Source organism: Rhipicephalus sanguineus, chromosome 2 (assembly GCF_013339695.2).
Source record: "Rhipicephalus sanguineus isolate Rsan-2018 chromosome 2, BIME_Rsan_1.4, whole genome shotgun sequence".
NCBI lineage: Eukaryota > Metazoa > Arthropoda > Arachnida > Ixodida > Ixodidae > Rhipicephalus > Rhipicephalus sanguineus.
In genome coordinates this window covers 111,723,327-111,736,338 of record NC_051177.1, presented here as the reverse complement: position 1 = coordinate 111,736,338, position 13,012 = coordinate 111,723,327, and positions in this window count along the sequence as shown.

The window sequence follows — 13,012 nt, the reverse complement described above, 5'->3', positions numbered from 1 at the left end:
TGACGCATGTAGACTACAAGATTTTCATGAAAATTTTGGCGGCTAGACTTCAGTCAGTAATAAAAGATATTGTGGGTCCACACCAAACGTGTGGAATCAAAGGTCGTTCCATAGTAACAAATGTTCATAGAATGCGGTCAGTTCTGGAGTGTGTTGACATGATTCAAGCTCGTGTAGCCGTATACTTCAGTTGGATCTGGAGGAGGCGTTTGATTGTGTCGCCCATGTTATTTTGTTTGCAGTATTGGAACACATTAATGTTGGTAAAATAATTGCTGACGGCGTTGCACTGGCATATCGGAATGGTAGTACAAGACTAATAATAAACAAGACACTGGGACCTCCCATTAAAATTGAGCGTTCCGTTCGTCAAGGCTGCCCTGTCAGTCCACTGTTGTTTAGCATCTACATCGAAACATTATGTCTGTCAATACTCCAGAACAATGTTGTTAGTGGGTTTCAATTACAATCCTCAGAGGTCAAACTACTCGCGTATGCTGATGATGTTGCGATATGTAGTACTTCTTATGAAGGCATTGAAGAATCACTAAAAGTTTCTAAATCTTTCGCTGATATTACAGGAAGTCACATAAACTGGGGAAAGTGCCTGGGGTTTTGGCATGGCGCGTGGCCTTCAACCCCTGATTTTTTTGCTAACATTAAGTGGACCAAAACGCCAGTAAAATATCTCGGAGTTCCGCTGGAGTTATACAAAAGTACTGATGACTATTGGAAGAAGCAAACAAAAGAAATAAGTGAGAAAGCGAATAGGTGGAGGACAAATTATCTGTCTATGTTTGCTAGGGCTACCGTATGCAATTGGTTTTTTGTGTCTAAGCTATGATACGTGATGCAAGTGATGTACTGTTCTAGGGTAAATGTGCAGAAAATGCATAGGGTGTTTGCGATATTTGTGTGGGGGTCCAACTGGGAAAGGTGCAGTCGTACAAATTTGTTTAGAAGGGTAAAGAGTGGAGGCCTTGGACTGGCACATTTGTTCATAAAACAGTTGGTAAATAGGTTTTTCTTTTTCCGTGAGGCAAGCGACCCCTTCCTGTTAACAGTGTGCCAAATAAGACTTGGTCGACTGTTGCCCGAGTTTGTTGTCAGCACTCAAACGATGAAAGGTGCAGTACAAGGCTATATGAAGGAAGTCGTGGCAAGTGTGCGTTTTTTGAGCGTCCGCTTTTCAACCGAGTACCTTTTTTCTGTTGGAAAGAAAAAGCTTTATAAGGATGTACGTGACCTTGTGTTGCCCATCCCAATGTACAGAGCGCTATATGCTGCTGGCAAGGGTCAGAATGTACTTAAGCGAGTCAAAAAAATGGAAGCACCTCCAAATGCAAAATCTTTCTTCTTTAAATTGCACACAGGAACACTACCGGTAAAAACCTTTTTAGAGGAGCGAGGTTTCTATATGCCATGGGGCTCCGATTGCTTAATATGTAACCAACCTGAAACAATTGACCACGTCTTTCTGCACTGTTGGGAGGGGGTGTACTTTTGGGACGTGTTGCAGAGGACAATAAAAAAAGAATTTCCGTTAGACCCTCATGGAATTCGGTATTTAGCAATAGACAATGAGGACGGGCTACCTTTTGACTTCATCATGATGACTGGCTTGCACAGTATATGGCGCTCACGAATGGCTGGATTTTACTGTGACCCGGATAGAAGACCAGCAAGACAGTATTTTCAAGAAAGTATGGCCCGGTTTCTTGAGGTAGAAAAAACAAAAGAATGTGTTCCTCCATGGTTGGCTAGGCTAGAGCCCCTGCTTACTATGAAGGAATTTTAAATCACAGTGTTGGTTATCCTGTGGTTTCCGGTTTGTGTTTCTACATGTTTGTGGTGTCTTGTAAAATAATTCTGTTGTCCCCGTTTGTGTGATGTACAACCGAAAAAAAAAAAAACCCTGGCATGTCTCTGAGGTAGAATACTGGGCTCCCACGCAGAGGGCCCAGGTTCGAACCTCGTTCCATCCTTGATATTTTTTTCTTATTTCATTTTTTTCTTATTTCGCGCGATAGTGGTTTCGGAGACCAGCGGCGGCGGCGGCGGCGGTGGACAACTACAGCGCCCCAAACGGCCCTTGTTGTGATCTCATAACAGCTTTCGCTGTAAAAAACACGGTGGGTATTACAATAATTGGCTTGAACGTGTGTTCCTAAGGCGGCTGCACGTCTGTGTTACCTCTTGTACGAACCTTCCTGCAGCTGTCTTCGAAAATACATTGTATAACATTGATAACTCTATAAGTGTGAAGTTTGCAGTTTTACACTGAGAAAAAAATATCACCCAATACTTTTGCTGCCAAAGTCAGTTACTTTCCTTGTCGAAATTTTGTTGGACATATTGAAGTGATTTCTTCATCGATCGGAAATTACGGGATGGAGCGTCAGTTAGACAGGAATACAAAATTTTTCTCTTATCTATGTGAGCGCCGAAAAGCATGTACGCCACTCGTAAGCGTCAAGAAAAAAAAAATATTAAGCATGGCTCACGTTTCGATGCAATGTGTAACGCTGGTAGAAGGGAAAAGTCAGGGCGTGCCGAGGATGACTCCATTTGCTTTCTTTCCACGTGTCAGATTCCTGTAAGCATGTGGGGGCACATTGATTAATTGTGCAGCTTCCTCCATCGTCCTCTTAGATGACTTAAAGCAACCGCTTTAACGGGTCGAATGTAACAGCTTTAAGTACATAATAAAGCTAATCAAACAAAATGTGACGATTTACTGCTTAGTTTAATTGGCAAGCGATTTTTTGCTAAGTACCTGTCAGGGGCGTAACCAGAAGGGTAGGGGTTTCAAGCGTCCTTTACGTATGTTCGTTTGCGTGTTCGTACGTACCAGCTGTATAAGTGGGATTCATAACAGTCATTGCAGCAGCCCACAAATTAGGTACTTGACGTAACTTAAGTGGAATAAAAAATTGCATCTTTTGTAGTCTTGCATAACTGCCAGAGGTGAATAACGTTTCTTTTCCTTTCGTAAGCACTACGTAGTGAATTACTTAAAATACTGAAGGCAGCCACTCTTACTAAGGACACAAATGAGAGTTTCACATATATCATTCAAAAGCTTGGCAACGAGAATCAAGCTTGTGTTAGCAATAAAATGGCGTCGACGAGGGACACTTCCGACCTCGCCACTGATGGAACCTGCTTTGGGAACAACCAATGCCATCCTTAGTTTCATTTAGAATTAGCAAGCGCCAGCCAGCCACCCGTTAAATGATTAATTATATCGCATTTGAAATGGTCCAATGATGCAGTTTTCAGCCTTATAAGCCGCCGTGAGTTTGCTCAGATGCTGTCAGGTGTCGCCGTCAGTACCTATAGGATGCTGCTTCGTTTCCCGGCCACGGCGGCCGTATTTCGACAGGTTAGAAATGCGGAGCGGACTTGTGCCCACATTCTCTTCCTCTGTTTTACCTATTCGGGAGGCAATGAATCCCAAGTAGGGCTAGAAATGCAATAACTTTCGTGTACTCAGATTTTGGTGTACGGTAATGAGCCCCAGGTCACCAGGCGGTCAAAATTAAGCCTGAGGCCCCAACAACGGCCTGTCTCATAATGATGCGTTATAGTTCTGGCGCGTAAAACCGCCAAATTGTTTGTAACTACTATCATGTTTCCTTACGAAACGACTCAACGATACTTTTTTTACAGTGATTACTGCTGACATTTCAGTGAGCGTGTGGGCAGCCGGGGTGTAGCCAGAACTTTTTTTGGGGCCAGATTTTTTTTTTTTTGGGGGGGGGGGGGGGCGGTTCAACCATACTTAACGTATGCTCTTGTGTGCTTTTGTATGTGTATGTGTATATATACACAAGCAAAATTGAAAATTTTATTTTTGGGGGGGGGGGGGTTTGAACCTCCCTCTCTTGGCTTCGCCCCTGGTGGGCAGGCCCTCAATCACTCTGACTTGTACAGGAAAAGTACAAAACAGGCAAACGTCACCTTCAAGCTCATGCTGACGCATGATTATAGCATGGGATATCAACAGATTCTTGTTTTTCTGGCACAGAGAACTAACTGTACGTGCTTTTACGCGGTAATTATTTAATAATTGCAGTGATTTCACGTGTCATAACAACGATATGATTATGAGGCATGCCGTAGCGGGGTACTACGAATTAATTTCGACCACCTGGGGTTTTTAACGTGCACCTATATTTAAGTACATTGTTTTGTAGTACACGGGTGTTGTGGCGGTGAATCGAACCCGCATCACGGACCTTAGCAGCGCGCCACCCTACCTGCTGTGTGGTAATTATAATTACCCACGAAGACGTCCCTTGGTACTCTAATAACCGTGAAAGAATTCGATAATCATTATTACTGTGTCTGTAGATAAATGTGCGATTATTGTCTCTAATTATTTCGCGAAAGAAGAGTTAATACGTCCGCTATTTCATCAAGGATTCCTACAGCCACCCGAATTTCTTGCCGACTATCTCGGAGGTCATACTCTGCTCCCTGCACTGCGCTAGGCGTATTAGAGATGGCGCCACTTTTTCTTGAAGGATGTGCATGTGGAGTTTTATATAGAAGCGTTCGAGTGCCTTTATATAAAATAAAGATTACAGGGGCTCTCTGTAAACAGAGAGCCCCTGTAATCATCAGATTAACTCCTGACACCAACATAATTGAAGACTGGATTTGTCTTATGAAATGCCACTGAGCAGGGCTTTTCGGCTCGCTAGACCACGTGCGAGAAGGCAATAATAGGTTTCAATTCAACTGAGATGAGTATCCTGTCACTTTTTACTAGGGCGAAGTTTACCAATGTTGTCATGGCTTTTACTGGAGATTTATAATCCCCCAGTGTAGGCTAGACAACTGAAATCTTTTCTGGTTAGCCTCCCTGCCTTCTGCCTTCCTGTCTCCTTCCGTATGGCCTACTGGCCGAAGGTAGAAAATGAGAGCGGCACTGAGCTTCTCTATGTTAATCAAATGATGAGACCCTTAGCTGGAATGCAAATTAGATGGCTTTTCATCCAACCCTCTCACGATTATAAGGTCTCTTATACAAACATAGGCCTTACCTGAATTTATGACACAAGATCTGTATTCTTCTCATATAGAATACCATCTGCCGTATTTCATCCTTGTATGGTGTCCACGTCACAGTGTGGCCTTCCGATATTAAACTTCGCGGTGAAGTGGAATTCGATGCACTTCTCCACTACAATGAACCGTTGGAACTTCGGTTTATTTTGCTAGAAGTACTTCCACTAACAAATCTTACGAGGCACATGTGGAATAATTGTTTACTAACATATATACGTTCTATCTACAGTTTTTAATAGTCGGTTTTCGGAGAACAAAATTTGTACGACTTCAGAGATGAGCATGCTGCTACTATTCACATTAGAACGCGGTATACGGCTCACACAAGCATAGTATGCCGTCGCAATGTTTCCCAATAAGTTACCACTCATTTTATGCTTAGTCCAACGAGTCAAAACTGCCCAGTAATTAAAAAAAGAATAAAATCTGTTTATTGTAATGCATGCAAACGTAGGAATCTTTTTTAGCATTATTTGTTACATGTCATTTTTAGATTTATTGTCCTAACAATTGTCCATTTTCACTTTCATAGTAAATTACGCGTTATTTCCTTACATAACAGTATAATAGTTGCATATGCCATTACTTAAGCAGTGATTAAAAATCGTCTAACAGAAAATTTGGCTAGAGCCAATGCTTCGACAAGAGGATTTGCCTTGGTTAGAAACTGTTCTTCGTCATTTACTGATGTAGTCGCACCTCTAAGTATGACTAATTCTTGTTGCTTTTCTCACAGGTGTGGATAGCAGCCCGCAAATACGTACAAGGCAAATTTATTTCTAAATAATATTTGTATGATTAAAATTTGTGCCCTATAATCTTAATATATGGCTCCTCGATACCGCTTCAGATGGCATTCACCTTCAGTTACACAAATAAAAAAAGACATCTTAAACGCCTCCAATCCTATTTTACACTTATTTCAAATCATGCTAAACAGCCAATGGCCCTCTGTGGTGGTTCTTGGGCCCTCAGATGCAGGGAAACCAAGGCACGAACAAGAAACACATTTATCGACTTGACACTCGCACAATTACACACACACAATTACACATGCTTTGTCTCACTGAACAATACAAATATCCTTTAAAGTCCTAAATCTCAGAGTTTTAACCTACACGCGAGAGGATCGGCGCGTCCTGACGTCTAGGCCCGTCGAACGTCACTCACAGTACCGCAGTCAGGTAGCGACGATGCCAGCACGAAGCGGACAGGTGAGTGATGAAGTCGTGCGAAGGTGCACGAGCAGACGACGACCCGCTCGTCGCGGTACTCACAGGCCCACGCTGACGACGGCGAACTCGGACGTGGCACCACGGCCACGATCTCGGCTCCAGAACGGAGTCAGCCTGACGTGGCACCGAGGCCTCGATCTCTGCTCCGGAAAAGGCTCAGCTCTGGTTGCGCCGGAACCGCTTGGACGTGGCGCCGAAGCCACGATCTCGGCTCCGGAACGGGGTCGCTCGGGTTGTGCCGGAACCGCTTGGACGTGGCACCGAAGCCACGATCTCGGCTCCGGAACGGGGTCGCTCGGGTTGTGCCGGAACCGTCTGTACGTGGCACCGAGGCCACGATCCTAGCTCCTGGCCCGCACGCTTGCTCGTTCCCGGGACACACCAAGCTCGTCCCGGCTGGCCTGGTCGCACCAGCTCGGTCCCTTTTTCTCTCGGCCCAACGACCGGCGCTCTGGCTGCCTGGCCGCGTTCCTTCAGCCCGGCGACGTTCTGCCGCTCTCGAGCTTCGCGAGCGTCTCGCTCGCGCACACCGTCGTCGTCGTCTCTGGTTCGGCATACTCTCTTGTGGGTTATAGTCTCTCAACACACATAGTCTCTTACTACACCCTCTTAAACAAACGCACTGATCAGACAAAAAAAAAATTGGCAGATCCCACGCACTGTGGGAATCTATGCAATACTAAGCAGCCAGCAAACAGCTCCATACAGCGCTTTGTTTGTCTTTGAGGCAAATGAAGTCATTCATATCATGACATCTAGTTCAGTATATATCGCATGTTTGTCATGCATGCATGTGTGCATGTACAATGTGGTATATACCATGCTAATGAAATGTTTATTCTGGTACATACAATGCATGACCCTTCATTTATGTTCGTCACGCACTCATGTCATGCCATACCAATCTTTGTATATATATATATCCAGTTAACAAAACAGCCGGAAGTGCACCAAGACAGTGTCATGAAAATCATGCCGTATATGAAATGCATATTAAGATTTGCATGTTAGGACCTGTCATGTTCATCATACAGACACGTCACGGAGTACCAATTTTGGTGCATATTAAGTTAGCGAAACGGCCGCGAGCGCGCCATGAGCATGACATGTAAGTTATGTCCTACATGGCATGCATGTTATGATTTTCGTGTTACCAGCTGTCATTTATGTTCGTCGTACAGTCACATCACGCAATACCAGCTTTGGTGTATATCAAGCTAGCGAACCGGCCACGAGCGCACCGTGAGCGTCGCATGTAAATCATGCCCTACATTACATGCATGTCATGATTGTTATGTTACCACCTGTCATTTATGTTCGTTGTACAGACACGTCCCGCAAAACCAACATTAGTATACATCAAGCTAGCGAGACGGCCGCGAAAGCACCATGAGCGTAGCATGCAAATCATGCTGTGCATGAAATGCATGTCACGATTGTCGTGCTACCACCTGTCATTTATGTTCGTATTAGTAACATCGCGCAGTACCACTTTTGGTGTATATCAAGCTAGCGAACCGGCCACGTCCGCGTCATGAGTGTGGCATGTAAATCATGCGCTACATGATATGCATGCCATGATTGTCATTTTACCACTTCTCATTTATGTTCGTCTTTCAGTCACGTCACGCAATACCACTTTTGGTGTATATCAAGCTAGCGAACGGGTCGCGACCGCACCATGAGCGTGGCATGTAAATCATGCCATAAATGACATGCATGTCACGATTGCCATGTTACCACCTGTCATTTATGTACGTCATGCAGTCATATCTCGCAATGCCAAATTTTGTACATGTCAAGCTAACAAAATGGCCTGCGAGCGCACCATGAGCGTGGCATGTAAATCATGCCGTAGATGACATGCATGTCATGATTTTCATTTTACCACCTGTTATTTACTGTTCGTCATACAGAAATGTTTAGTCACGCCAATTGTGGTATATATCCGTTTAATTAAACAGCTGCGAGTGTCCCGAAACCATGTCATGCAAATCATAGCTGTACATGACATGCGTGATATGATTTGCACGTTAGGACCTGTGACTTATGTTTGTCATACACTCTTGTCCAGCCATACCAATTTTGGTACATATCAAGTTAACGAAAAGGCCACAAGAGCACCAAGACCACGGTATGTAAATCATGCCGTTCATGACATGCATGTCATGATTTTGATGTTATGACCTGTCATTTACGTTCGTCATACAGTCACGTTGTAAACGGCCAGGAGAGCACAAAGTCGTAGCGGCTAGATAGATAGATAGATAGATAGATAGATAGATAGATAGATAGATAGATAGATAGATAGATAGATAGATAGATAGATAGATAGATAGATAGATAGATAGATAGATAGATAGATAGATAGATAGATAGATAGATAGATAGATAGATAGATAGATACGCTCGAACTGGCAGAGGTTCGTTAAGAAAAGGCGTTGCGAGTCCCACAATGCAATGGTAGCACCTAGCTACACTGAAAAGAAGCACTCACAGCGAAGCGCTGGCTACTTTCGCCATCTATCGACGGGTTGCCGGAATGACGACTTCGTCTGGCGGCGTTCTCCCCGACGCACGCACGCGCAGCCTGGCTCAGCTACCGTTCCTTCTTTTTTTTTTTTGCCTTTATGTTCGTACGCCTATCGCACTAAAATCTGCTGTCCCAGTTACGTGCGGTGGCGAAATGAACAGTCCAGCTTTTCAACGCATCGGCGTCGGGCCGTGTGAATAGTTATATTTGAGAGCGCGTCGAATACGAATAGAATAGTGCAAAAAAGCTCGAGTCGAGTGTATTTCAAATCCACTTTTGAGTATTGAAAAGCCGTTTTAAATTACCACAAAATGATGCTTTTCACCTCACGCCGTTCGTAATTATAGCACTAAACGCGCAAATGGGATATCGGGAAAAGCTCCGGGCAAAGAAGCAGAGTCCTGGCATCGTCATCATAACATCATCATCATCATCATCATCATTAGCAGCAACAGTAGCAGCTTCTGCGTCATCATGAATCGCAGCAGCCTATTCGTGTCCGCTGCTGGACGAAGGCCTCTCACAACGATCTCCAGTTTAGTTTATCCTTCGCTAGCTGATTCCATTTTGCGCCGCAAATCTCTTTATTTGATATGCATGCAACCCTTCGAAGAGCGGGTCTGTTATACAGCCACGTGCGTGCATCCATTAGTTCAGCGCTTTTGAATGAAACCTGTTGTGAGTCGGCGCTTGCGTTCGTGTGGTTAAAACGTACGTCTTTTGTTTTGTTTTTTCTCTTTTGCCGTTTTCTTAACAATGATACGTGACGTCTGGATCTCCGTGCAACGTGACCTGCTCTACTATGTAAGCTCTCGTGTTTTATGCCTATGCAATGGCTTCGGGGACTAAGCTTTAGTACTTCACTCCTAATTATGTGATTATTTAGGTGAAGCACAAAGAGAGAGAGAGAAAGGCAAGGGAGTGGCAGGGAGGTTAACCAGGCTGCATCCGGTCTGCTACCCCGTACGTGGTGAAGGAATTCTTAAAGGGACACTAAAAACGAATAATAAGTCGACGTGGATTGTTGAAATAGCGTTCCATAAGCTTCGTACTGCTTGTTTCATGCCAACGAAATGCTTAGTCTGAAAGAAAATCACGTTTTAGTTGTCCGCGCACCGTTAGCGCAGTTAAAACCACCCGCCTACAAGAAGGGCCCTCTGACGTAATTCCCAACCTTCACTCGCTTTACTGCCCGACAGCCAGCGCTGCTGCTCAACGGAGCCAGGTGCTTTAGCGGAGCACAGCATGGCGAAAATGAATTTGCGTTCCTCTGGGTAACGTCAAGACGTTCTTTTTTTTTTTTTTGCATGAATCGGACTGAACTGTACTAGTTGCCTTTTCTTCCGTCTTGCAACGCACTGAATGTTCGTTTCTGTCATAAGTAGTTCGAGTACTTGTGATTATATGTACTGAGGCTCTACTATAGGCCATCGGGCTTGCGTTCGAGGTTGTCCCACTGGTGGCGCGAGTCGTGCCCTACATTTACCTTAACTTCTCGATTGCTAAAGAACTGCTGCTGCTGCGTAAAACAGTGGTGGTTTTAGACGTTCTCAAGCAGTGACCTTTCACTTTGACATAACGTATTCGCCTTTAGTATGCCTTTAAAATGCTCGCAATCTATTTGAAAAATAATTTCAATCGCGAATATCGGTGATTTCAACAATACTAATAGTTTCTGTGATTTTACGTGCCGAAACCACGACATGATTATGAGGGACGCCGTAGTGGAGGGCTCCGGAAATTTTGACCATCTGGAGTTCTTTAACGTACACCTAAATCTAAGTACTCGGGCCTTTATCATTTCGCCTCCATCGAAATGCGGCCGCCACGACAGGTATTCGATCCCACGACCTTCAGGTTAGCAGTAAAGCACCACAACCACTAGACAACCGTGGCGGGTAAAGTTCACCGTCTTCCACGTAAGTACACGGGCCTCAGGCATTTCGGCCGGAATCGAGCCCACGTCTTTCGGGTCAGCAGCCGAACACCGTGACCACCGTAACAGCACGGTGGCCTATTTGATTAGATGACCGCATCGAACAGCGCATCATGCGATTCAGTGTTCGAAATTTTCCGTATATTCGCATACCCCTATTGGCCGGTACCTTTGCGTTTACAGCAGATAGTTAGCTAAAGGTAAACAGGCACAAAGATTGTCGCCTGCGGCCACGACGTGTTCGCTCTGCCATCGTGGCTCTGTCAAGAAGTGCGGGCTTTCCACAGGCGAAAGCAACAGATTGTACCATGGTCGATTGTGACCTGTTACTTCCGTTGCGAGCTTGTCAGTGTTCAATTGCGCTTCAGCTTCTACTTTTCCGTTTGTTCGGTGGGTTGCCTTGTCGGACTCGATGAGTGTTGCATCTCTGTCGACCGTTGCAGTCACACTCGCAAACTATGGTGTAGAGTATACGGTTTTGAATGCGTAAACATTGTTGGGTTCATTCCAGTAAACAGTCTAATAATAATAATATCTAGGGTTTAACGTCCCAAAACCACGATATGATTTGAGAGACGCCGTAGTGGAGGGCTCCGGAAATTTAGACCACCTGGGGTTCTTTAACGTGCACCTAAAGCTAAGTACACGGGCCTCAAACATTTTCGCCTCCATCGAAAATGCAGCCGCCGCGGTCGGGATTCGATCCCGCGACCATCGGGTCAGCAGTCGAGCGCCAGTTTTGCTGGTTGGGACTGATCTGAGCCGCGCACTCGCAAGAGGCTTTCTGCTCAAAATCAAAGAGGTAGTCTCTCAAATTTCTAGTTGTTTGCGTAAAAGGTTATCACTGGATGTGTTAACCAGCGCCATTCAAGGCCAAAACGGCGGACCATAAACGCCCGTTTAGCCGGGGGTGTAATATACGTGAGCTGAAAAGTGGTCGGGAGCTGGGTTGTTATTGTATGGGATCGTTATCGCAAGTAACAAGTCGGCGTGCCCTGTTGGCCTTGCCCACAGTGTACGAATACTTTTTCTTACACCGCGGCCTTGCCTTACGAGTTGTCTGCCCCGCAAGTTGCCGACACCTACCAGAACGTTTCCGGGAGCTCAGTGTTATGTCAATGCATACGTACTCCGATAAAACATGACTCAGTAAAAGCGCGTGAGCACAGCTTCCGATAACTGGCAGCGCACCCTCTGTGTATGAAACCCAGACAAAATATTGAATCCTGATATTCCGCTGCTGGCATTCTTCGCATGGCTCCTCCCACACTCCCGCAACAATGCGACTCACACAAGCGACCGCACCTTATTATGTGTTAGCGTACACACACAAAAAAAGGGTTCACTAAGAGAGAGAGAGAAATCAAGAGAAAAGGCAGGGACGTTAACCAAGGTTTGGCTCGGTTTCTACACGTTTTCTACACATTTTCTACACAAGTTTTCTACACGTGGTGTGGGGGAAAGGGAGAATTTTTTTCTTCTCAAGTGCTCGTTGCGGTTGCCCGGCCGGCCACCTTTGCTAACGATAGGTTCAGCGACAGAATCGACTACATTTTTTTGTTATGAACAAGTCTTACGGAAAAGATATTCGGGAATACAGACCGCGATCTCCTCATATACTCACTGTGTACTGACCAGCCTTGTTTGTTCAGCAGGAGGCATCATGATCTTGAACACAGGGGTCATCGCTAGGCTATTAAAACGCTGATTCATCTGCTTTTGCAATGCATTTCCTTGGAGCAGTCATTGCCAATTGTCGATGCACGTTATGCTTGTATGCGGCAATGTTTGATTACCAGCGTTCAGTCATCCAAGGTGCAAGCTGGGATCAAGCTGAAGCAACATAGCAGTGCCACAGCGAATTCGCTTGATAATGGGCTGTACATGATCTGGCACAGTTCGTCGCGTTGATGAAAAGAGAACGAAAGGGGAGTACGGAAATCGTGGTATTGACTTCATTTGATTGCAGCCTAACCTCTTCATAAGGAAGTATAATCGGAACCCTAAATTAATTTCTTATATCTGATATTAGTAGCAACAGTAGCTATAAAAATCGGCTTTAAAAATCGGCAATGTCTCGCGCAAAAACCCTAGATACATAAACGCATCATCCTAGGCTTCTGACCCAAACGAGGTAATCCTTACACGTCTCCATGTGGCATTTGAAACTAAATTGAAGCATTAAGAAGAACCGTAATATGAGGATGCCTATGAAAATGAGGTCTATGAGAC